This window comes from Sabethes cyaneus, chromosome 3 (assembly GCF_943734655.1).
Source record: "Sabethes cyaneus chromosome 3, idSabCyanKW18_F2, whole genome shotgun sequence".
NCBI lineage: Eukaryota > Metazoa > Arthropoda > Insecta > Diptera > Culicidae > Sabethes > Sabethes cyaneus.
Genome location: NC_071355.1, coordinates 28,707,536 through 28,730,913, shown reverse-complemented (window position 1 = coordinate 28,730,913; position 23,378 = coordinate 28,707,536). Strand labels below are relative to the sequence as shown.

General features: G+C 37.2%; 1 protein-coding gene across 7 annotated transcripts in view; it reads left to right on the top strand.

The window, feature by feature from the left end:
* LOC128744541 (spectrin beta chain, non-erythrocytic 1) overlaps window positions 1-23,378 on the top strand; it is a 232,040-nt gene that overhangs the window by 111,742 nt on the left and 96,920 nt on the right. The window contains exon 1 of one of the 7 annotated variants that reach the window (XM_053841620.1): window positions 3,101-3,428. The exons of 5 other annotated variants lie outside the window; for them this stretch is intronic. The gene's annotated coding sequence lies outside the window, so the exon portion shown is untranslated. Of the gene's footprint in view, window positions 1-3,100; window positions 3,429-5,682; window positions 5,739-23,378 lie in introns of those variants that run through there. One more of the 7 variants, XM_053841621.1, reaches the window with a different exon arrangement.

Genomic DNA, 23,378 nt, shown 5'->3' with positions numbered 1-23,378 from the left:
ACAGTCTTTAGTAAAATTTCTTGTAATAATATGCTCTATAACTTTGCAGAACACATCAATGTGTTATATTGACAGTGAAGAAAAATAAATTTATTTATTTCACTTTTAGGGGGATTAATCAAGATTTAGATTCCACCAGACGATAGAGCTTTTAATTTCAAGAAACTCTTCTAAAGGTTGGATAAACCAAAAACCAAGTTTTCCCAGTCAAAACTCTAGTACGCACGTTTTCTTTGGTTTGAGGCTATTGTGCGCGCGAGTAACTGTGTTACAAAAGTTGGCGCGAGTGTTCGAGGGTTAATATCTTTTGACCGGTACCACCAATTCTTATGAAATTTTGCATATATATTTGTAGTGTCAAAACCTCTCGTTTGATATTAAAATAATTGAAATTAGGTAAATTATCTTGGTTAAAATCATTATAAATTATTGTTAATTTTGGTGTGGTGTATACGGTTGCTCATAACTTTCAAATTAAACGTCCAATCAAAAAATCATTCAATAGTGATCTATTAGGATATATTATCTTTCAAATGAGACTAATAGCGCATAAATCGGTTTAGCCATCTCTGAGAAACAGGCGATAATTATTACCTTGTCAAAACAGATTTTTGACGTAGGACTACGTCTTACGGCAAGTTTTGAGATAGGGTGTCATTCCAAAAAATCGAAAAATGCGAGCGTCACGAAAAATGAAAGGTTTTGAGCGCCAATAGCTCAGCAGTTTTCCGATCGATTTTCAATATTCTTACACCAATCGATCGGAAAATCTTCTAAGAATTGACCCAAATGAAGAAAAGTATGGATTCTTGATGTTGAACTATTGAAAAATTGAAAATAATGAACCTATGTTTTACCAGAATTCTCGCTTCGTGATTGGTTGGAAGATTCTATACGATGATCTAAACCTATACCAATTTGATATCTGTGCTTGGGAAGTAAGCCAAACCAAGTGACCAAGTTTCCTCATTTTAACAAGATTTCTTAACACCGCGGTTAAACCTAGACCATTTTGATGTCCTTGCTTGGGAAGTACGCCAGAAAGAGTGACAGAGCCCCCTCGTGCCAACAGATTTCTTACGAACGCGATTAAACCTAGTCCAATTTGATGTCTGTGTTAGGAAAGTGTGCCAGAAAAAATGACACAAGTTCATTGCCCCAAGAGATCGCAAATTCTTTACTGCGAGACGATTAAACCTCGACGAATTTGATATCTGTGTTGGAAAAATGTGCTACAACTGTAGTGTTCGGTAATAATACGACTCTGTATGAAGGTGAAATTAGTCATCATCGATTCTGCCAATTTCAAAAGCAGTTTTTTGGTTTGAAACAAAAATTCGGTTTATGAAAATATATTCGCTGTGTTCAGATTGGCAAGAAGAATGCAGTATATACATTTTTATAAACACAATCCCGCTTTTGGGTAGAAAAGCTGCTTCCGAAATTGGGCTTTCCGACGAAAAGTCAATGACTGCTAGTTTCCCGTGAATACGCATTCTAACCGTTTCATTAGAAGTGTATTGAAAAGATTTGCTGTTGATAAAATAGGATTGAATTGGTAAAATCCCTTGAATGTGGGGAACCATGGGTAATAAAAACAATCTTTAATTTCAGTAAGGTAGCAGGAAAGCAATAGTTTGTGTTCTTGATTTTGTTAAATTGTTTTCAAATGCACATTCTTTTGAGAATGTATGCAATGTTACTACTTTGATAAATGTTATATACAACGCATGTAGCATGTATATATGTTACATATAGCATGTATACATGAAGAATTGAATGATTACAAGCATGAATACATGCTACTATCACTACAAAGAGACTTACGTAGTCCTGCGTCACCTATATATGCGGTCGTGTCTTGTACACAACCCCTCTGATTTTTAAGCATAACTTTTAAACTACTTGTTTGTTTTCAATTAAAAAATCCTGAATAATTGAGCTTTAATAGGGGCTTTCATTTGATGCTAAGATCGTTGTAATCGGTCGTGTAGTTCTGGAGAAACCCGTGTCTCGTATTTTTCACATTTTTGTCTATAACTTTTAAACGAAACGTCGTGTCACGAAACAACTCAATAGTGATCTACTAGACAATAATACCTTTCAAACAAAAGTAATAGCGAACGATTCGGTTCAGCCATCTCTGAGAAACAGGCGATAGAAAAAATCATTACATACATACACACAAACACACACACACACAGACATTGCTCAAATCGTCGAACCCTATCGATTGGTATATGTGACTTGGCCCTCCGGGCCTCGGATCCATTTCGTGTTTTTCGACCAATTTTTAAACCTTTGTTATAGTATAACAAAGGTAAAACACTTACACATTCGCCTAAAGGTGTTTAATTTTTACGAGGTTTATTCATTCAAATTTAATAAGTCATTGAAGATTTTGTTATAGATTTGTACCCATTTCGGGAGATATTTCAATAAATTACATTTTTCGAAACGGCTCAAGCAGCGTTGTGTACAAGATGGCTTTCTATCATCAGCAGCATGATTACGGATTTGAAAAATATTCTACTGGTTCCTATCACATTAATCTATTTTCAATTAAAAATTCCAGACGTAAGTAAAAAAGTAAACCAAACTGCACACATTCCCCGAATCACATCCAATTCCCATTGAGGCGCTTATCGCGGCCTTCGCTCACTTTCAATTAAGTTTTGTAAATCCTTTTCCTGCTGCAGCAAACGACGACTGTCATTTGTTTGCACAAGTGCTTCTACGTGACACATGTGTTATGTGTATCATATTCCGATATTGCGTAGAACAGTCAGTACGGTTGGACTGGACTGACTGTGGATGGCTGGACGGGATGGGTTATTACTACATTGCCAATTGAGTGCTGCCCGCCACACACAGCCAATGTAGACAGACAACAGCAGCACCAGCTGCCAATCATTTTCGTATCAACAATAAACACAGTCCAGCGCAGCAACGCAGCGCAGCGGTGCGGTAAGTGTTGTCAGCGCCATAAACATACAATTGCATGATGACTTGGTACAACCCAACCGGAGACCAGTTCTTGATAATAACTTGGACGATTCAGTGCTAGTTAGTGCTTGCAGCCGTGATTAGGTCCTAGGTAGAGCACGATTTCGGTACGCCGCCGCTCGTTTCTTGTTGTTGACACAGTCGAGCTGTCTCCATTGAGGTGGAATTTTGTGACAGTGTATTTCGACTAAAGTTAATGCCTTTTAAAGCATGTTATAAAATGTGACGAACGTGGAACGGCTATTGATACTATCGGTAGTGTGGTGAAATTGCTTTGAAGTTTGAGTTGACGTTCCTGGGTTTACTTTAGTGATTTGGGGGGAAATATTCACAAAATTTATCGAACAACATAATCTGAAACAAGGAAGTGAATGTTTATTTTGCTGGTGTAAAGAGAGTCTACTAAAGTTACTTAAAACTGGGTAAGTTACAAATAATAAATGCCAGTGGTTTTGTTTACCCGATACAGCATGTATACAAAGCAATTGTCATGACGGACTCAACTACGGCTGCGTGTACTTACAATAATAGATAAGGCATGGAGTGGTGCATTAGGGAAGGAAAAAAACATAGTTTCCATTTCAATTGTTCGATCGATTGTCGAGCCGGAAGAAAGACACTCGAAGAAAACTAAAGGTACACTTGCAGGATTTCCTCTTTTAAAAGTACAATGAATGGTACGTTGACAGTGCAACATTATAAAAGTTATGAGTTTTTCACAGTACATGTAAATTATTTCCGAAAAAAAACCTCAATGCCTTAATTGTTGTCCATTCCATTGTTTTTTTGTGTAACTGTAAAAACATCTGAAGTCACGAAATTATTAATTTCCGTGTTTGTCGCAGTTAAAGTTTGCTAATGTATAATTTAACATTCATGAGAATCGAAAAAAAACCCGAGTGCATAAGATTGCACATTTGCCACCGTGGTTGTACTTTCACCTAAACTACTCGCCTTTTGATCATTTAACTTGCTGCTACTTGGGCTAAGTCACAGTCACTCGGAAATAGGCTGGACAAAGTTAATCAAAGACATGAACTTTATTGCAAGTGGCAATAAATTCGCCTGGCTTTCCACTGGTACGCTGTTGAGTTCACTTGTGATTCGTAAGCTATTGCAATCGTGCCCAGCGACGTTGAAAGAAGTTCAGAAATCTTTATTTTTTATCACTGGCAGGTACGTAATGTGGTGTGTTGCAATATTTTACTGCACAGTTAAATCTTTACTGCACAAACGTTGATGTGCATAATTTTAATCTCGCAGTTTGAACCGCTTTCAACAAGCGAGCAGAGATTTATTTCTTTCGTTTAAAGTATGCATAATAGAAAAATTGCAGCATAAACAGCATGCGTAAAATTTATTTTCGTGAAAAACACACATTGGAATTGTTATGAAACCCTTTGATAATTCAATAGAGCCGAAAGAGTAAATTGTTTAAACAAGTGTCACTGAGGCCAAATCATTTCGTTCGTTTTGGGGGCAGCACAAGCGTTCTCCTCTGTATCCCTGGCTTAACTGAAAGGAAATGAATTGGTGCTGTCGATTGTTATCTTGAAGATTGGAAGTAAACATATACACCCACAACAAACACACACATTGGGGATTACCGTCAAACGGGGTAACTTGCAACATCGGTTTTTGATTTGTTAGTTCACTTTTTAATCTATTTCATCTTCTGTATTTTGTTGATAAGAAATCAAAGAAGTCCTGTTATGTTGATTTTTTATTGTATTTTAAAAAATAGTACAAATCCCTGGTGTTAAATTTATTGTCGTTTATTCATCTGTAAAACTCTGTCTGTTTGTCTGTCGGAAATATGTGGTTTTTGTCGAGATATACTGAAAATGGCCATAGATGAGGCAAAAAGAACGGCAACTACTGAAACCAAGGTACAGGTATACCTCGATAGTACGTACCCTCCATAATACGTACATTTTGCCTCGATAGTACATATCCTCACTAAAATTGTGATTCGATAGTACGTACATTTCGCCCAAGCAGCACACATTTTGCACTTTTAGTTGCAGCAACTTATTTATAACTGAAACTAGTCACATATCGGTTGCCACAACTAGTTTGTAACAACTGTGTTACTAGGTATATAACTTCGATAATAACTTCGAGGTAATTAAATGCCCTTAAATGTGCTGTAGATAAGCTTTTACTTGCACTCATAAATTGAGAACTGTTGCACGTTACCCCGTTTGACGGTACCTATCTAGTGTGGACATCAATAATCATCCACCTGCGTGCACAGAGCGGGGTACGTACCGTCCATAGCCTCTTGACGTAATTTAAACTGTTGTGTTATTTACTTTTAATTGTTTTAAGTGTGCTGCAGTTTTATTGTCCCGCACTGTAAAAAATTTGAATGCTCATTGTCAATTACTAAATCCTTCGAGATATTTTTCTAGCAAGACAATCATATTAGCATTTTTTTCTATACCTGGTAGAAAAGTGTTACCTGCTGTGTAAAATTTATAGTTTCAAAATAATGTTTGTTTTTATTTGAAATAGAATGGTACGAGAATGATGATTCTGAAGTAACTAACTAATGCGATATTCAAAAATATTAAATACCTCTTTTCTTTTTTCTTCTTGCAGGTGAGTGAATCGAAATATCGTTTGCCGTTTTCAGAGAGTTGAACAGTTCTAACAGTGTACAAGCTATATCTCGATATGAATACAAAACCTAGGATGTGCTTCTTAAACCTTCATACATTATTTTACCCGTAAGTGTTGAATTGTCATCTTGTGGAATTATTTTCGTTCTCGATTATCCAGTCTTCAAAAGCGTTTTTTTTACATTGGATTGGTAGGATTATGGTTGTTTATTATTTTTTCCAGAATGTTCCATCGATTCGAAGTCTAATTTCTAATAATTTTTTTTGGACAATAGTCCAATTATCTGAAAATCGATAAGTCTAAGAGCCCTGAAATCCAAGAGTCTCGAAAGTATTCAAGCATTTCAAAGTCCAGAAAACTAAAAATCCAAAAATCAAAAAATCCCATAATTTAAAAATTTTACAGTCCAAAAGTCTTAAGGGTCTATAATAAAAACAAAAAAGAAAGGTCCAAAAGTTTACAAGTCTAAATTTTAAAAATATAAAAGTTCAAAAATCCAAAAATCAAATAGTGAAGAGTCTATATTTAAATCTATTTATTTTAAGGGGCATAAATAGTACCTTTTACACCATATTTTTGCCTCATTTCAAATATTTTTCTGACGATACGTGATGATTTTTTTTTGCATTCTAAGCATTGCACTTTAGACTATTGCAAAACGACATCCAAGCAGCAATTTAAGTTTCATTACGTTCCTCATAGTGGTTTTCCTGGCCACTTCCATAAAACCGCCAATAAAGCTATTAGCTCCGCTAGAATCTTCTGGTGACCGCTATAAAACTTCCTTCCGACCAAGAGGCCGACTCTTCAGATGGTTTTTATAACCTCTTGAACAGTCACGCCTTAAGCTCAAGTAGATATATTACGCTCTGCTGAATTATACTTTTCGCTGCTTGACGGCAATCGCCTTGATCTAATGAAGCTTTTCGCTGCGTTCGACAAATCTATAAAGCATAAAGCTTCATGTGTAAAAAGCTAAATCGCCCAGGCAGTTTTATTAACTCGTCCTGATCATTCTGATCAATTTGGTTTACAGCGACCATAATAAAATCTAGAATATATAATAAATTTTCAGCAGTTTCCGTAGTTGTACAGCATATGCGCATTAAATTTTATCGCTAATATTGGAGTGATAAGTGGCTAATATTAACGCGTCGTCATAATAATGCAATTTTCGAAAATCAGTTAGGCTTATACAAATTTGGAAAAAAGTTTATGTCCTGGTCTCGAAATATTTTTCAAGGGGGGACAAGAAAAAAATAACATTGAACCTTCAATAACTAAACAAAGGAGAAGAAACCAGTGTTTATTTTTCCATATTAATACAAATTTAATACAAAAATTTTGTACAGTACTTAAATTTGAGTTCAAACCGAACCAACCTTCAAAATTTTTCAATTTAAGCACATATAGTAAGCATTGTGGTTGAGATGAATCAGCTTGATAATAATGGAATGCTACAGCATCACCTTAAAGAGCCGAACGCGTGTAATTTGACCTACATTTGAATTTTGCTTTGAACTTGTGTGTCACTCGGTTAGTTACCTTGTATTTTAGAATAATACAAAACCATGTCACTTACTAGTTCAGAACTCGGTAACTACGTAATAGTATCGGGATCTTTACCTTGGAATTACCTTGTAAAAATGACAAATTTAATTCCCTACAACTTCTTTTATTTGGAACCAATGTGCTGTGCTTGCGAAGTAGGTCGATAAAGAAAGGTCAAATTCTTAAGGAGGTTTATACCCATAGCCTTGCTTTTTTGCATGTGCTGTGCTACTGACATTTTTTGAGAAAAAAAGCTCTGACACTATTCACGTTTGAAACCGCTTGTTTCTTGATCAAGCTCTTAGTCAAATGACCATTTCTGCTGGTTCTCAACAATAACGTGTTTATCTTTGTATATTACAGATGCAAACGCCACATTATCAGAAGCGATTGTCATTGCTGCACTTCGGATGCGGTGATGCACTTCGGATGAAGTTGTTCTCCAAAAATCAGGGGTTCCAACAGCCCTCTGTCGAAGAATCTTGATCTTTAATTAAAAATTGCCAGACATCGGCTTAACAGGTGTCTCGAGTCTTTTTTTTTATGCTTCGGATGAAAGCGGTTCGGACAATGTCCTGTTATAAGACCAGTATAAATGATTAGATCTTTCTTCGAATGCTCCAGGATTTTGCGAATCATTGAAATGTTTGGAGAGATAAACCGTTACGACTGCCCAGCAATGAAAATATTATTACAATTTAATTCCAGTTTCGCACATTTCCATAATCCATACTAAAACTCCATTTTTAAAGCAGAAGAAGATAAAACTCAGTAAAAAAGCAATATAGCCTAACATGATTTGATCAAATATGGGTCAGACAACAATATTCCCAGCTAGCATTTTCATATGTATAAAAAAGGTAAAAATCAGCATTACGTACAGATATACATGCTAAATAAATCGTATTTCATGCGCAAAATTGGCATATCCGTACTATTTTGGAGGCGATATACGTGATTACGAATAATTTTGAGCGTTACGACTATATAAGCATTTATTTACGATAATATCCGATTAAGCGCGAGTCGCTCCGTACTACTGTACGATTTTGTGCTGAAAATCGTATGTATGTCAGTCATTATCATTATATACGACAAAAAATCAACTTGATCCCACTTTATCCAGCTTTAGTTACGATTTTGAGTTTGTTAGGAGATATTAACGATAGTTTTCGTCCATTGATATACGAGTTGGTGCTAGCTGGGTTTCTTATCAATAGACGTAGTTGTAATATGGCTTTACAGGAGAGGAAAAAAAAGACATGATTTGATGTTATGGTCTGGGCCACCACTGGTCCCAATGATAATCACAACATGACAATAGTCAGAAAAGTTTCGAACAATTCATTGACATCCTTTCTGCATGCATCCAATGCATGGTAAAATATTCTATTTGTAAGGCAAAATTGTAAGTTTTACGTCCCTAATATCCAAAATTAGTTCTTGGACACTGCGGAATAAAACGAACACTTGGAGCCCCGAAAGCACTGAAAGCTGGTATTCCTAAATGTCTAATTTGTTGTATTTCTATTTTGATCTATCTACTACCTATGGTAGCCAAAAATAACCCCACTGCAATTCGGAATATCTCCGTCAAAAGCGGTGCCAAATGTCACTAATATATTGTTTAGTTTATTGATGCCTCAATTCAGATTGATTCGGTTCTTTTAAAACAAGTTGAATTAGAATGGAATAAAATTTAAAGAATCAGAAAGCTTAGTTGGTGAAGGAAAGTTGATCGAGACTAACCGGATAATTTCTTTAACTTTGCGCATAGTGGGTAATTAAGAGATGTAAACTCGTTGAACTGTAAAAAGTCTACTTATCACTAAAGAATGCAACTAAAGAACTAAAGAATAATAATATTGCACTTTATTTCTTTGCCCCTTCAAATTTCGAAAATTTTTAAAGGGGGGGGGGGCGACAAACTTTTTTTCAAATTTGTATAAGCCCTATTTAAACAAAATAAATATATTCGATATTTGATTTTTCGATATTGCAATTTTTGTATTTTTTAGAAATGTTTAAAGTCAATTTTTTCGACTAAAAACGTTACTTTTATGTTTGAATGTCCGCCATTTTGTTATGCGTCCGAATTTTACAAAAAGGATGGGCCAAGCATGAAATAATTTAATATACCTTCTTCAAGTCGTTTTGAAATTTTTCAATTCGGATAGGCCCCCCAGTGCCAATCCATGGTACCGCAATTCATGTTTTTTTGGATGACTATGTTCAAGGAGCCGTAGGGGAAAGGGGAAGAGGTTCCCATATGAAAACAATATTATAAATATTAGTATGAAATGCAATGTTTTAAATGCAAAAAAACCCGATTCGATTGGTTTTTCGTGTTATAGAGAAAAAAATATTTAAAATAAGGTAAAAACTATGGTGTAAAAGGTACTATGCCTCCTTAATCTAATGAAGCATTTCGCTGCGTTGGACAAAGCTATAAAGCATAAAGCTTCATGTATAAAATGCTAAATCGCCCAGGCAGCTTTATTAACATAAAAACATATAACCGTGAGCAGACAAGATAAAGTTTGCTGTAAGATCTTCCTGATCGATTTGGTCGACAGGACCGTAATAAAATCTGCAAGAATCTTCTATACCTATAAAAATGAATGCTGTCTGTCTGTCTATCTATCTGTCTGTCTGCCCGTATGTTCCTTATAGACTCCGAAACTACTGAACCGATCGTCGTGAAAATTTGCATGCAGGGGATTTGGGGCCAGCGAAGATTCTTATGATAGTTAGAGATCCCTCCCCCTAAGAGGGGAATTATGACTCATCCCCGCTTTAATATGGGGGGCTCCCATACAAATGAATTACAAATTTCCTCATAACTCGTGAACTAATCAATCAAATGGAACCATATTTGGCATGTGGGGGTTTTCGGAGGCAAGAATTTTTTATATCATGAATCAGGACCCCTCCCCTGTTTAGGAGGGGTCCCTTGTTTACCACAATAGATCAAAATAATGGTCGCAGTGGTCAAATATTCCGACAAAAAAGATGGGGGGCTCCCATACAAATGAAATAAAAATTTCCTCATGTCTTGAGAACTAATCAAGCAAATGGAACCAAATTTGGCATGTGGGGGTTTCGGAGGCAAGAATTTTTTCAGTGATGAATTAGGACCCCTCCCCTGTTTAAGAGGGGGGGCTCCCATACAAATGAAACACAAACCAACGAAAAGAAAGAAAAAATGGCGAGTTTTGCGAATTGTATTGTTTGAATTTCCATTTCTGTCTGGTGTTAGACGTGTTAACATGAGTGTACGGAGTCATTTTTCGAGTTCTTTAGACAGTACCCACAGGGGAGCCCACAGACAATTGATTTTATTAAAAAAAATTCGGCTTACATCCCACAAATTATTTTTAGTCCTCCGAACTTTGAAGCCAATTTCAAAAGCTTTAAAAATAATTTGCCGGCTTTCGCTCCGCTTTATCACCCGCTTTCTGGCTAAGCAATGGGAGGAGTTGTTTTCTACTTTACTGTGAGGAAAAATTGCAAATTTGTATATTAAACTACCCATGCGTAATAGTTCCTTAACTGCCTAAACGAATCATCAGGTTGAACTCCTCTCAGAAACTTACAAAACTTGAACTTGTAACAAATATCATCCGAGATTCATGATTTATGTACAACATAGTTTAATTTGTGGCAATATGAAATTTGTCGGGTCAGCTAGTATATAATAGACTTTCAGCAAAAATTCTGTTCACGGAAATATATTCTCTGTGTTCAGTTTGGCAAGAAGAATGCAGTAAATACATTCGTACAAACAGAGTCTCTGTTTTGGGCCCAAAAACTGCTTCCGAAATTGGACTTTCCGACGAAAAGTTAATGATTGCGCATTTCCCGTTAAACAACTATTTTCTAGAAATTGTAAAATTTCGTTAGCACGCCGATAATGCCAATATGCCACTATTAAATTTAATGTGCATATGCTGCACAACTACGGAAATTGAAATGTTATTATTTATTCTATTGGATATTTTATTATGAATTATACATAATAGGTTTTATTGCTTCTAGCAGACTAAATTGCCTCACTAGCACAGTTGTTATAAATCAGTTGTGGCAACTGATTTAGAACCAATATCAGTCGTAAACAAGCTTCTTCAACTAAAAGTGCCAATAATGTGCTGCTTGGGCGTGCGTCTAGTATTTTATTAAAAAACATAATGAAAACCCTAGGTCAAATTTATGTAAAGGGTGTCCCATATCAAATTGCATCACGGAAAAAACGCTGTAGAAAATTACCTAGTTGACCAATCCTTTTCAACCTTAAGTTAAAAAGAAAACTTTCCAATTAAATTCTACTATGTATATGTATATTCATAGTAGAATTTAATTGGAAAGTTTTCTTTTTAATGTAATTTCAGGTTGCGTATTCTACTACACACCTAAAACTTCAGTTAAAGCTTTTCAAACTTTTAGACAATAAAATATAACCCATTAGCAGGGATGGCACAATCACTTTGACTCAGTTCATGTTCATTTAACAGTACCGTCTCAGTCATGCAGAATTTGAAAAAGTTATATATCGGACGAAGGAAGAACTAGTTATCTACAATTTTTTTAAATAAAGTATTGTTGTATCTTTTGTATTTACGGTGCTACAATGCTAGTACCTCTTTTGTGACTAAGGGAACGTTCATTTAGTCATTAACAAGCTACTAGCATTATAGCGCCGTAACTACAAAAGATACAGCAAAACTTTATGCAGTAAAATTGTAGATAATAATTAATTCTACAAATGTCCCAGATAAAACTTTGTCGAATTTTGCTTGGCTGAGACGGTACTGTCAAATGAATTTGAATTGAGTCAAAGTGATCGTGCCATCCCTGCCTATTAGTAAGCTTTTGGTATATTTATGTCATTCAACTTATTGAATACCATAACAGTATGCTCACACCTCCACTCAAAAGGTTCTATACAACATCTAGCTGCAGCTTCTTCTGTACGGAAGACCACTTTTTCTTCATGTCTTCCTCAGATTTGAACTCCATGGGATGCTTCCGTAGCGCTTGATTCATAATAGCCCTATATTTTTTGATGGACCGTAGTTCCGGTGCGTTGTGGGGGCTCATATCCTTGGGCACGAAAGTGATTCCGTTGGCTTCGTACTATTCCAGGGCATCCTTTGAATAGAGGCACGAAGCTAGATCCGGCCGGAAGATCATAGGGCCCTCGTTTTGCTTCAATAGAGGAAGCAGACGCTCCTGTTGACACTCCTTAAAATAGATCTACCCGTTTACAGTCCCGGTAGTCTCGAACGGCGCACTCCGTTTGCTACATGAGTAAATCGCTTGCCAAAACATGTATATCTTGGCAAACTTTGGAAGTTTCTACTTCCTTACTTGCTCCGGAACATCAAACTACTGCTGGACGGTGAAGAACAGTAGCCCCGGAAGTTGCCGAAAGTCCACCTTTACGTATGTCTCATTGTCGTATCTCATGTCGTATCTCTCATTTAGACCAATTAGCTTGTCATCCATATTCCTGAAAGTAATGGAAAAACTAATTGATGAATATGTTAAAGGTGTGATACTCTGCAAAAACCCTCTGAGTAAAAATCAATTCGCGTATCGAAGTGGCATGTCAACAGTTACTGCTCTCCATTCTATCGTAAATAAAATAGAAAAAACTTTTGAAGCCAAAGAAGTCTCACTAGCGGCATTTCTGGATATAGAAGGAGCATTTGATAATGCTAACTATATCGCAATAGAAAATGCAATGAAAATGGTTGTCCACAAGGGGGAGTTCTATCTCCACTGCTTTGGTCGTTGGTGGTAGATGACCTTTTGAAAAACCTGGAATTGCTAGGCTTCGAAGTGATTGGTTTTGCGGACGACGTCGTCATTATAGTCCGTGGCAAATTTGATACAACAGTCTCAGAACGAATGCAAACAGCATTAAGTTTCACCCTTTCATGGTGCAAAAAAGAAGGACTCAATATAAATCCTAGTAAGACCACAATTGTACCATTTACAAAAAGAAATAAAACTAATTTCATAACTTTGCACTTAGATCAAACTTCTCTACCGTTTTCTACAGAAACTAAGTGTCTTGGAATTACTCTAGATAAAAAACTTAACTGGAATACACATATCGAACAAGTGATCAACAAAGCTACTAGTGCTTTTTGGGCATGTAAAAGAATGTTCGGTAAAAAATGGAGTCTAAGGCCAAAAATGATACATTGGATTTACTCGGTTATAGTGAAACCTAGAATCACATACGCAGCATTAGTTTGGTGGCCGAAAACGAAACAACAAAAAACGATTCAAATTAAACTTGAAAAGCTGCAAAGGCTCGCTACTATCGCTATAACAGGAGCAATGGGTACTACTCCGTCTAAAGCCCTAGATGCTCTATTAAATCTGCTGCCATTATCTCAGGTCATTCAACTAGATGCCGTTAAAAACGCGATAAGACTCAGACGAACCAAAAATCTTTTCAGTGGTGATCTAAAAGGCCACCTAAGTATCCTAAAGGAATTTGAAATTAATCCTCTTATTTTTCAAGCTGAAGATCTAATGGAAAAAAAATCGATTTTGACCATTTATTTAGCATCCATGAACCAGATCGTAGTGAACGGGAACGAGGGGGCCCCTATGTCAAAGATGGTTCAATAACTTTTTACACGGATGGTTCGAAATTGGCAGACCGAGTGGGGGCTGGCATTACTGGTCCTGGACTGAATAGGTCAGTGGCAATGGGCAAATGGCCAACGGTCTTTCAAGCCGAAATATATGCTATTCTAGAATGTACTTCGATCTGCTTGAAGAGAAAATATAGGTATGCAAATATTTGTATTTTCTCAGACAGTCAAGCAGCTCTGAGAGCTCTAAAATATGTTGCTTGCATTTCCAAATTAGTCTGGGACTGTGTAAAACTGCTTCAACAGCTGTCTACACACAACAGGGTAAACCTCTTTTGGGTTCCCGGGCACTGTGGTATAGAAGGTAATGAAAGAGCAGACGAGTTAGGCAGATCTGGATCTGCAATGGAATTTATAGGTCCCGAACCTTTCTGTGGGGTATCCAATAGTACGTGCAAGATGGAACTGAAAAAATGGGAAGAGAATCAGGTCAAATTGAACTGGAATAATACTCTATCAGCTCGTCATGCAAAACGGTTTATTAAGCCAAATGCCTCAATCACGCAAAAGCTATTGAATCTTTCAAAAAAAGATTTGAGTACTTTTAGCGGAGTGGTTACTGGTCATTGTCCAAGCAAATATCATCTGAAGATAGGAAAGCTTAATGATGATAGATGTCGTGTCTGCAATCTAGAGTGTGAAAGTGCTCATCATATACTGTGCGAATGCACAGCATTATTCAATAAAAGGCGCAAATTTCTTGATAAAGGACTGTTGGAGCCTTCGGAAATATGGGCTAGTTCTCCTCAGAAAGTAATACAATTTATTCTCAACATATTACCGTGTTGGGATGATGCCTTCAATTAAAATAACAATTACTAAACAACATAGTAGCTGTTCATAAGTAAAGGCATACAGCAAAAGAGGACACACCACAATAGATCAAAGAACTGGTCGCAGTGGTCCAAGGTCCCCAACAAGGAAAAAAAAGTCTCATTATCCTCGTTTTAATTGGCTGTCAGTCTATTGATAGTAGAACAGATTTTGTAATCTTTCCAACGTTTCAACTGTTTATTTCAGTCTTCTTCATTTTAATTGGCTGTCAGTCTATTGATAGTAGAAGAGATTTTGTAATCTTTCCAACGTTTCAACTGTTTATTTCAGTCTTCTTCAGGGATTGAATACTGTCTGCTCTTTGTCAAGTATCTGTGTCTCGTAGAAATTACTTGTCGTTAAAATTGTTTTTGTCGCACATCTGTTATTTTGTCTAATTAACTGGATCATTGCACCTGTTTTTCCTGTATGTACACTGACGGTCTTACGTCTCATTATCCATGATGGGATAATGAGGCTTGAGGCTGGGTGTTCAGTTTGCGTTCGTCATAATTTAGAGTCTTCTGCATTTTATACGTATGCAGTCCCTCCCGGTCCTTGGCTCTCTGAAAGAAAATCTTGGACACATTCAACTTTTTGGCCACATCCCTGACGAAAGCATTGGGATTCTGCTTAAATGCTTACGCGACACGCCTGTGGTCCTGATCACTAAGTGAACATCCATTTTGATCGCATTTCTCTTTCCGGTCGATGCTCAGAATCCCGTAGTAACGTTTAATCATACTTAACTGTTACTCACCGTTGACTGCACGATTCCGAGTTGTTTTCCGATGTCCCGATGAGAGAGTTGAGAATTTTCCAGGTGCTTGCGCAAAATCAATTCGCGACGTTGTTTTTCGGGTGACGCCATTTTTTCCAATTTTCGAAAAACCGACAGAGATAAAAATACAGTGTAAACAAAACACTCTAAAGTACTTCTACTCAATTTTTTAAGAGAAAATACACATTGGGCAATTTTCTACACCGTTTTTTTTTCCGTGATGTAATTTGAAGTAAGACTCCCTTCAAATTGAACTTAGTATATGTATAAAACTGCTCTACAATTCAACGTGTTTTTCATCTGTGTAAATTTATTTCAAGTAAATTTACTGTGTTGCAATAATTTCGTGTTCGTCCTTTTAAAAATAGAAGCAATAAAAATTAAACAAAGGTTTTTTATATCACTTGGAAGACACGGGTCTCCATAGTGCGTTAAAGATCTGGCAAGATAAGTATCTTGCCAGATAATGTGATCTAAATACAACGAAAACTGTTGACTGATATAGATTACACACTAGCAATAGCAAGTACGATCTCACGTCAACAAGGCGAACTAAACTCTATTCTTTTTATTGCGAAAGGCAAAAAGTCCCTCCTTAACCGGTGTATTACGCAGAACAATGAAATTTTCTTTATCAAAAATAAAGTCTCGTTTAATTAAAAATATCCAAGGTCGGGTATTTAACGATGAGCTGAGCGTCAGCAATTTCAAGATAGTAGGAGTTTTGTTTTGGATTCATTCAGATGAGAATGGTTATTTCAGACCGTTTTCGTCTAGTTATCACACTTTGTGCTTTCCGTGCATGTGTCATTCGTCGGCAGCTATCAGCTAATGGTTTCAGTAGAATAGTGGTCGCCAAATTACAGGCCGTGGACAAATGTGATAAATAGGTTACACCTGGATAGGTTACACTTAGGAAAAATGCAACTGTTTGTGTCTATTTCTGATGTCTGTGTTCGGCGAGTTGGAGAAAATTATAGCGAAATTATACGGCTAATTTTTAGGTTCTGTATTGACAAAATGTTTACAATCTACATCTCTCTGTCTATTACCGTTTGATATATTAATTTTTCTCGGGGTGAATTATACTTCTGTTTCACCAGTGTTCCACTAAATTTAGTAAACAAAGACGTAATCCTATGTAGAAAAAAAGTACCGCGGCTCCTTTTTGACTGTGCCACATGTAGACGCAAATGAATTCGAAAATGAAAACCGGCCGGAGTTGAAGCACTTGTCGCTTGCATTTCAATACTAATATCAAGAGTCTTTCGATACATTAATGTTAGGTATTTACGCTCAAATCCTGTAGATTAAAGTATCCGCCAGTTTTGTCCAAGCTCAGATATGTTCCCTCCCACCGTGACCCGGTAACAAGGGATTCGTATCTTTCATACGTTACTGATAAGGCTTCGTCTTCTAGATAACTCGATTACCGTACTTTTATTCGTACCAGTCAGTAGCGGGTTTATTTTTTTCATAAAAAGTACAGAGCCATCGACAGTCAACATTGGTCTTCCAGAATGTTAAAATCTGCTCAATAATCCAACTTGTAGAGTCCGAACTGCAAAACAATTTGTAATTAGCTAATTCGGTCCCATACGGTTGTCCCATTAGCATAAATTTTATCATCCAACTCGACTGTTTGCCGTTCTTCACGTCTATAGATAAAAACACCGTTGCACAAAACAAACCGTAGATAACGATAGGATAGTCGCAACGGGCAAGCAAACTCGATATCATCCGAGATTCGCCAACCTGAACGGTTGGTCGGTCGGTCGGTTTGTGGAATTGCGGAGCGTAACATCAGCATCGGTTCAGTTGCGATCCGGACTCGAACGAAGCCACCCCACCTGCGGCTGCGTACTGCTTCCAGAGGCAATATCAAATGTCCATCCAAACCGACTCCAATCCAACTATTATTTAGCGGTTTCCACGCCAGTCCGATCAGTGTGTGCTACTACTGCTGGCGATTTTCTATGGAAAACTGGTAAAGTGGACAAAAAGTGTCATCGGTCAGCACTGATGCGTGAATTGGTGTCTAGCAATCTCGTCCGTCAGCAGCGATATCGGTCTAGCGAGCGAGCGGCCGGCCGGGGCCGGGGGCAGGCTAGCTAGTGGACGTGTGAACTCAGTTGTAGTGCTTCGTTTACCGGACGAACAGAACAGCGTAACAGAGTACTCCGATTGATAACGGAAAACGAAAAAGGACAAGTAACGCTCGATGACGAATGCGAAAAACTCGACGATTCGCTCCGAAGGTGGTCGATACTCGAATCAGTGCTCGCGATAAGTGCCAGTCTTCTGCTGGCGAGATCTGAAGTTCGAGTGAATTCGTGTGGACATTCAATTGTTTTGTGAAGTGCTTGTTTGTTAGTGTTGTTGAAAAGTTTCAAGCAGGAAATTGTGAAACCTTTTGGGAATTTTTCTCGTTGAGAGAAGATTACGTAAGATAATGGAGCGAGGGAAATTGTCGATCAGATCCTACAGATCCAGTAGCAGTCGGTTCGGTAAGTTGCCCCTAAAAAAACTCCTGATCTAGCCTCAATCATCTGATGATTGTCTCGTGATCGTGACGCTAACGCCCCGATTCTGCATCATCAGGCTAGGTTTTTTTTTTGCAAAACACATTCAATGGCGTGTACCTACTTGTGTCCCGGTTGATACCAACTGAACCTTCATTTTGTTTATCACTTATCTCAGGTGAACATTCCTGTATACTCTTATCAATACTTTTCCCCTTCTCGGTCGAATCGAATTAAGCTTGCTCACATTTTTCGGTTCGCTTGCGTTGACTTACAAGGCCCGTATAAGAAAAATGTGCATTAGTTATAAAACTGTCATGCATTGATTTTGCGGTTGTGCGATTAAATTCCTTTCAAGTCAGCACATGATGCTCGAACCGCGTCCAATTCGGTCACGGTTGTCGGTATTAGAAACGTGTGATTAATGGCTTATCATTGGCGCATTTTTGCACGGTACTTACTTTTTGGCCTGACTGACAGGAGTGTCGCTTCCTGGAAGAAGTGCTGTTTGTCATTGAGCAACGGCTCGAACCGGATTGGTCACGTCCGGTAGTTAGAATTAAGTATTTACCCCACCGGAAAGGTGATTTCAAAATATTGCCTTTAAATAACTTAAAACTTCCGCGTACTGGATAACCGATTACAAACAAATAATCAATGACGAATCATGAAATATGTTACATCAATTTTTCCAAGCTGTCGCTGATCACTAATAAGTAAAAAATCTGTTGCCGTCGATCACGACCGATTTATCACTTAATACTTATTAGCAATGCAATTTGCAGAATACCACACTAAATCATTAGTCAAGCACGGTTTACTGATGACGAATTGTTTTAGCGAATCATCTTTGCATCACTAATCTGCTAATTAGTTTGCTGTATTTTATCTACGAATGCAACTGTGAATCAAATCGACCTTGAGCGTTGTATAGCTGACGAATAAACGGATAAACTATCTCTCACGATTGTCTAATTTTATAACTGTTGCGTTTGATTGTGAAATCTTTCGAGAAGCTTCCGCACTTCGATACGGAATGAATGTGCAGACGGGAAATTCTCGACACCAGTCAAAACTGGTGAAAACTGCATGTGCAATTATTTTGAAGGTAGCCGTACTCTTTATTCTTGGTATCTGACTGGTTTTTGATGGGAACAGTTTTAGCCGCACGATCCGGCATCTTCGCGACGTGACCGGCTCACCGTAATATTCCGACTTTCGCCAGATCCAAACAGTGCCTACAGCTCTCCTTTAATATGCAGAAAAGGAGTGCAGAACTACTCCTCTCATTAACGTTTTATACGTAAAGTTTCAGTCTTGGACTTAAACGTCTTTATGACTTGACCCTTCTTTATCGACACACTTCGCAGCCGCCTGTTAGAGTACAGAGCAATTATGGGCTAGTGCAGCGAGCCTGCTCACACTAACAGCACAGTCCAGCTGAGATTCGAACATACCACGACTGGCTTGTCAGACCAGTATTGTACCTCGAACGAAGCTAGCTGGGAGCCTAAAAGAGGCACACCTGCAAAGGATCTAAAATAGCGTGGAGGGCAGTCCATATTCCCTTCTTTCAAGCCTTTGCGCAACCCTCAAATTATATCAAAAACAAACAAAATTGTTATTTAATTGTTTTATGCTTCAATCGTGGTAATTATGTGTATAAATTTATATAGGAAATTTATTTATAAAGATAAAAAAATAAACTTTGAAATAAAAAAACTGTAGGTACTTGCCAACACTCGCGCAAAGAAGATGTACAGGAAGTGCAAACTGCTAACTAAGGGACGGCAATATAGCATTCCTGTGCCGCCATTTGGGCCTGTTATCGGCAAGGATGTAGGTTTCATCAATCATCATTACAGTGCAGAACGATTTTGTGAGCCGCTCCCTTCCTGTACAGCTTCCTTGCGCGAGTTTTGACCACCGTGTTTTGTTTGTCACTCTGGTCAGGGTCTGGCATTCTTCGGATCTCCATCTGATGTTTCTTGAACATTTTGATCATTTGAAATACGGTTAAATGTGTAATTCTGGGCTGTCTGTCGATCCATCGGTGAGAAGCGTTTGAGTTTTCGAAATGAGGCCCTTTGTATCACTGTAATTGCTCAATCGTTCAATCCAAATGTATCACTGTAATCGTTCAATCGATTTTGACGAAATACTGCCGATGTACACAATGCATTTTTACACAAGTAGCACACTTTAAGGCCATTTAGTTGAAGCAACCGGATTACGACTGAAATTAGTCATATTTCGGCTATCACAACAACTTTGTAACAACCGTGCTTGTAGGGTAAGTACTTTCAGTCATTTTTACTTACGTGGTAAAAAGTTACAAACAAATGGGTGTCCAATTTTTTTTGAATATAGCCTTCAATATACCTGTAACTCCCTGCTCTCAAATCGACCACATTCTGGTTGATGGTCGGTACTTTTCGGATGTCATAAACTATCGTATTGTATTCAATTCGACACTAGCGAGGAGGATAACTATAGGAGGGTGCACAGAAATAAACAAAAGGTGGGACACCTGATGTTTAAGAAAAAGGTTTTGACCTCGAAAATCGGGTAATCGTAAGATGGCGAATCTATTATTACCTACTTGTAACAAAAATACCGGCCGATTTAGTTAAAAACTTCTTTTGGGTCCAATTGGATTTAAAATCAGAGTTGAAATTGGACTTCAAATCGAACTTGACATAGGGCATTAAATTCAGACTTGAATTTGAACTAATGTGGGCTTGAAACTTCAGTTCAAATTTAACTGCAGTTTGAAATTGGACTTAAATTTGGAGTGATTGGAACTGAAGTTTTACATGGAATTAGACATCCGACTTAAAAGAGAATTTGAAGTTTTTTTTTCTGAAATTGGACTTGAAATTTTACATGAAATTGAAATTGAATTTGATTTAAAATTGGACTTGAAATTGGATTTAAAATAATTGAAATTGCCCAATTGAAATTTGACGTAAAATTGGATTTGAAATTATGCACGAAATTGAAATTGGATGTAAGCTGGATATAAATTGGACTTAAGATCAGACTTGGAACTACATTTGAAATTAAGATTCAAATTGGAATTCAATTTTTTTTGTTAGATTATTAGTCAGATGTTAGTTAGAGTCACTTTAAAACTTTTTGGTCATTCGAGACTTCTGCGGGGTTGGGATTTGAACCCGGGTCCTCGGCGTAAGAGGCGTGAATGCTAACCAGTACACCGGGACTGACCCCGAATGCAAATTTTACTGGAAATTGGACATGAAATTAGATTTTAAATTTGACATAACAATGGAATTAAGTTAGACTTCAAATTTTGTTTAAAATCCGAAATGCAAGTGGACTTGAAATTGAACTTTACATTGGAGATTAAACTAGACTTGAACGAACATGAAATTTCACTCAAAATCAAGATTGACATAATTCGTCTTGTTCTCTCACAAGTTTAACCTCTATTCTGTTCGTTTTTTCTCTTTTCCAGTCCCGTGTTTTCCTCTTTTCCGTTCCATCTTTTCTGTGTGTATTGTTGACTGTATTTGGTTTTTGTTTTTATTTTTCTTCTTTTCCTCTTATTTTTCTTTTTTTGTCCTGTATTTTCTGTTTCATTCTTTCGTTATGCTCCACTTCCTGTCAAAATTTTTTTTTCTTATTTTCAGTTCTGTTGTCCCTTTTGTATTCAATCATTTTCTTGTAATTTTATTTCTCGCGTTCCGTCTTTTCTCTTCTCTTTTTTTTTTGTTTCATTTTTTTTGTAACTCTCCTGATCATATTTCCTCTTTTGGATTCCCTGTTTTTTCTTCTTTTCGGTTACGTTTACTCTGTTTTTGGCTTTCGCCTTTTTCTTTCCAGTTTTACCTTTTTTGGTCCGTTTTTCTTATTTTTCTGTCCCATTTTCCCATCCCGTTTCAATTTCTCATCCCCATTTAGCCCCATATTTCTCCTTTTATATCTCGTTCGACCTGCTTCCTGTTTTCCTTGTTTCCTTTATCGGGTTTCTTTTTTTTCGCGATTTTCTTGCCTTGTTTTCTGTTCCGTTTCCCTTTTCTTGTATCGTTTTCCCTCTTTTTCTTTCCCGTTTTTCCTTCTTTTCTGTCTCGTTTCTTTTTTTTTGTTCCGTCGTCCCTCTACTTTTCTCGCTTTTTTGCTACTGGCTCTTCCACTTTTTCTTCTTTTTTTCGTCCTTTCCTCTGACTAATTCTCCTTTTCTTTCTATTTTCTGTTTTTCCCGTTGCCGTTTTTTCTATTTTCCAGTCTCGTTTTTGTTTTCTGTTCCGTAAACTCCTCTTCTATTTTTTTCGTCTGTTCCGTTCTTCTCATTATGTCCTTTTCTGTCACGTTCTGTTTTTCGTTTTATCTCGCTTGCCTTCCGTTTTCGTTTTTCTCTCTTCCTTTTTCTGTTTTTCTGTTATCGTTTCTTAATTTTTCTACTCCCGTATTTTATCCTTTTGTATTCCCCCTTTTCTATGTAACTTTTCATCTTTTAGTCCGTATTTCTCTTCTTTTCTATCTAGTTTTTCCTCATTTTGTTTGTTTTATTGTTTTTTTTTCCTTCTTGCTATTTTTTTCTTCACTCTTCTGTCATCCCTCTTTTTGCCGCGTTTTTCCTTTTTCCCCGTTTCCTTCTGTTCCGCTTTTATTTTTTTTATGTCCCGTCTTCCCTCCCATTATTGTGTCACGATTTTCTTTCGCTTTCTTTTTTATATGCCAATTTTTCTTCTTTTTTCCTTTCTCGTTTTACATGAAATTGTACTTGAAGTTGGACTTAGTATCAAAATTGAAATTAGAGTTGACAATGGACATGAAATAAGTCTTGAAATTGAACTAAAAATAGGAATTGAAAGTGGGGTTATAATCTATACACATAAAAATCAATTTCTGTCTGTCAGTACGTACTTTATAGACTCGGAAACTACTGAAATGATCGGCGTGAAAATTTGTATGCAGGGGTTTTTGGGGCCAGGGAAGTTAGAGACTCTCCCCCTCTAATAAGGGGGGGAGCTCCCATACGCTTGAAACACAATTTTCTGCATAACTCAAGAACTAATCAAACAAATGGAACCAAATTTTACATGTGCAGGTTTTCGGAAGCGGGAATTTTTTCTACGCTGAATTAGGATCCCTCCCCATTTTTAAGAGGGGAGCCTCCCACACAAATAAAACGCAAATTTCTGCATAACTCGAGAACTAATCAAGCAAATGGAACCAAATTTGGCACGGTGGGGTTTTTGGAGGAAGGAAATTTTTCCATGGTGAATTAGGACCCCTTCAGCCTTTAAGAGGGGGTGGGGGGCTCCCATACAAATCAAACTAGCCATGGTTTCATAGTTACGTAACTGCCAAAATGAATCGTCTAAGGTTTAACACCACAGAAAGGTACAAAACTCGAGATCGTGACAAAGGTCATCCGAAATT